The sequence below is a fragment of the Otolemur garnettii genome, unplaced genomic scaffold, assembly GCF_000181295.1.
Source record: "Otolemur garnettii isolate 467f Iridium unplaced genomic scaffold, OtoGar3 scaffold00151, whole genome shotgun sequence".
Taxonomy (NCBI): Eukaryota; Metazoa; Chordata; class Mammalia; order Primates; family Galagidae; genus Otolemur; species Otolemur garnettii.
The window spans coordinates 2,149,910-2,153,661 of record NW_003852546.1 but is presented as its reverse complement, the minus strand read 5'-3'; the positions used below and the strand labels follow the sequence as shown (position 1 = coordinate 2,153,661).

The 3,752-nt window shown below is 50.4% G+C and overlaps 1 pseudogene; it reads left to right on the top strand.

Moving 5' to 3' along the window:
• Nucleotides 1-771: 771 nt before the first annotated feature.
• Nucleotides 772-3,726, top strand: LOC111728337 (annotated as a pseudogene).
• The last annotated feature ends 26 nt before the right edge of the window (nucleotides 3,727-3,752 follow it).

The window sequence follows — 3,752 nt, the reverse complement described above, 5'->3', positions numbered from 1 at the left end:
ACTTGCATGCCCCAGGGCTAGGCATGTGGAGTTTGGGGTGGCCTCATCCAGGGCCACAATGGGACCAGTCCAGAGAAAGGAGCAAGTAGAGTAAAGAACAGGAACAGTCCAGTCCAGTGGGTCTGGGAATAGGGGCACCAGGGGCACTGTGGAGGAACGGATGGGAGTTGCAGGGAAGGTGAGTGGGGGCTACCCAAATGTGGCTAGGTGGACAGGGAGGAGCCCCCCGGTGACATCCTGAAACGGGAAAGTGAACAAGGTCATGCAGTGGCCTCAGGAAGGGCTGTGAGCACATCTTGCTTTTCATCAGCATGGAGGTGGCATGAGGGGGAGCAGAGCAGAAAGTCCTGCCTCAATCCCCTACTTGCCCTGTGGTGCTGCTACCAGGGCTTTGGGGGGGGGGTGTCGTTGTTCAGCTCCTCCTACCCCATCCCAGCTGCAACCTCAGGCCTCTCCCCCTGTCCTGCCAGATGCACAGGCTGATTTGGGATGAATGAGGAACAGGAGGACAGAGGGAGGAACAGATAGATGATTAAGAGAGGAGCAGATGAGGAGAAACCAGCAAAAGAGAAGGTGGTCAGAGGAGAGAAACCGTGAGTGGCAAAGTGGTAGGGAAAAGAAGCAAGGAGAGTTGGCAGGAGAGTCCATTGCCAGAGAGGGCAAGGGTGTGGGTGAACCGAAATGAACAATTAGCTAGAAAAGGAACACTACAGGAAGGGTGCAGGCCAGTCTCTGTTCTATCTTAGGGCTTGGGACGCAGGATGGGCCTGCATGGCAAGGTGAGGACGTTCTGTATAAGAAGGTTGTAGGGTTGGCTGAGCTTGGATCCCCTCCTCTGAAACAAAGCAGTGCAGAGATGGAGACAGGGAATGTTGTCAACAAGCCAGCATGCTCCTGGGCTTGTGGGAGGGCAGAGTGTCCATGGTTTACATGGGGTGCCAAGGACTCTTCTGGCCCTGCACTGGGCATTGTCCCAGAGGAATGGAGGAGCTGTGCCTCTTCCAAGCTCTGCCTGGTGGCTTAGTCACTAACTCCTGAGGGGTTGGGGGATTCTGTGGGTGAGACAGTGAGAGGCAGAGGCTGCCTCTAGATGTCGCCATCTGGCCATGCTGACACCAGCGGCTGTGGAGTGGAAGGCAAGTGTTCCTGAGATGAGGCCTTGAGGCCTGTCCCCAGCCCAAGTCAGGTCTCCCAGGAACGCAGCCAGATACACCTTCAGGAAGGCTCACAGAACTCTGAGTGTCTTCAGAGTTTGAAATGAGTATAGGGTGGGACAAAGACCTGCCCTGTGGTCACCCAGCCCTATCTTGTGGGGAAAGAGCTGCCAGTGTCCCAGACTGAGCCAGAGCCAGGTGACAGGAGAATGGCTGTCACCCTGACCAATCTCCCCCCAATTTGGGTGTTCCCCTCTGTGCACTGCCCCACCCTTTTCCCCTATCCTCCCTTCCCTGTTGCCTGTAGCCAGTCCCCCACTCACCCTTCTAAAGGCCATCTGCTCCTGACTACCCCTGTCTTAACTCCAAGAACAGTCCAAACCACCTGTATCTTCCCCTATCCCAAATGACAGCTGCCCCTCAAGTCAGTTCTACCACCATACAGCAGTCATTCTGAGCATGTCATTCCTCTGCTCAGAACCCTTCCATGGCTCCCTGTTACCCTTAGGATGAATACTCAGACTCCTCCTCCCCAGGCTGGCCTTCCTGAGCTCTACCTGCTCTCCAGATGCGTGTACTCAGCAGTTACACAGAGCTTTGTGTTCCTAGAATGCGCCAGGCCTTTGGCCTTGCTATTCCCTCCTCTGGAACAACTACCACATCACCCTCTGTCTTCGCCTGACTCACGCCTGCTAGTCAGTGTAACTTTTCTGAAGCATCAGCTGCCCTAGGAAGTGTCTCACTTTCTAGGCAAGACCAGCTGCCTCCTCCAGTTTTCAAGGCCCTGGGACCCCCATCACATCTCCTCAGATAGTTCCTGTCTATCTGATTGCCTACTTGGCAGCACCATGGACCCCCTCTGACTCTCCTCTGGATCCCCAGGGATCAGTCCAGTGCCTGGTATGAAGTAAACACTAGCACATGCATTTAAAATGTTAGGGAAGCCTAGGCACCATGGTTCATGCCTATAATCCTAGCACTGTGGAAGGCCAAGGCGGGAGAATCCCTTCAGCTCAGGAGCTCGAGACCAGCCTGAACAAGAGCGGGACCCTGTCACTTTTAAAAATAGAAAAATTAGCCGCGCATTGTGGGGAGCACCTACAGGCCCAGCTAGTCGGGGAAGGCTGACGCAGGAGGATCTTTTGAACCTAGGAGTTTGAAGTTGCTGTGAGCTCGGGCAAGGCACTCTAGCCTGGGGCAACAGTGTGAGACTGTCTCAAAAAAATAAAATAAAATAAAAATAAAAGGGCAGTGCCTGTAGCTCAAAAGAGTAGGGCTCCATATGCCAGAGGTGGCAGGTTCAAACCCAGCCCCAGCCAAAAACTACAAAAAAAAAAAGGTGTGTGTGGGGGAATCACATTAAGGAAAAAAGAGAGAGAAAAGAGAAAGGGATCTGTTTTTCCACACAAGCGAAAGTCATCTCTTCCAAGAGCTGGGCCAGGGCCTGGTTATCCCTGAGATGAAGCCTGGAGCCCTCTACATTTTGCTACTTGTGTTTTTTTAGGATGACCATACATTCCTTGACACTCCTCCTGTCAAGCAGTGGGATCCTCCCCCCTCTTGAATCTGGGTGGCCTTGGACTTGCTTATCACTGATAACATTATGGTAAGTTCTCATTTAACTTACCATAATGTCAATTGCTTCTTGGAAACTGGGACTTTAACCAGAACAATGTAAAAAGAAACCAGTTGTCCTATAGTTTAATTGATACAAACAAGAGTCAAGTCCCTGTAGCATTCTTCTGGTCACAAAAACATCATTAAATTTCAAAATGAGCCCCAGGCTTGGTGCCCATAGCTCAGTGATTAGGGCACCAGCCACCTACACTGGGGCTGGTGTGTTTAAACTTGGCCCTGTCCTGCTAAACAACAATGACAACTAGTACCAAAAAAATAGCCAGGCACTGTGGCAGGCACCTGTAGTCCCAGCTACTTGGGAGGCTAAGGCAAGAGAGTTGGGTAAGCCCAAGAGTTTGAGGTTGCTGTGAGTTGTGATGCTATGGCACTCTACTGAGGGTGACATAGTGAGTCTGTCTCAAAAAATAATAAAATAAATAAATAAATAAATGAAGACCCCCCCCAACTCTTCTAATATTAAACACTGACATAAATATGAGCTATGGGTGTCACAAGCTGGTCATCTTGAAGCTGTGACCAACTAAGAACAGACAAGGGCACTGCGTTGGGAGCCGTGCCTCTCTTTGATATACAAAAAAGGCTGGGCCTTAATTTAGATTACAGGTTGATGATCCAAAGTGCTGAACAGCCCTACAGGACTCCTGCTCGATGCCATGCTTTTGAAAAAGAATGGATAGAATGTTCACATGGAATTGGTGCTATCTGGGCAGAGAAAGAGTGCAAGATAGAATTTGATGATTTCATAGAATGTATAACTCGGCTGAAAACGATTCAACGCTTGAAAGCCATCAAGAAACAGCAGGATAAGCTAATAAAGGAAGGGAAATATACCCTCCACCTCACCACTTGGGCCAGGAGGAGCCTAGGCCCTGAACAGAGAGCAGCAGCTGATGGCTTGAGGCTGATTTTCATTCTCCACTGGAAAGTTTGTTTACTGAAAACTTCTTTTTTTTTTTTTTT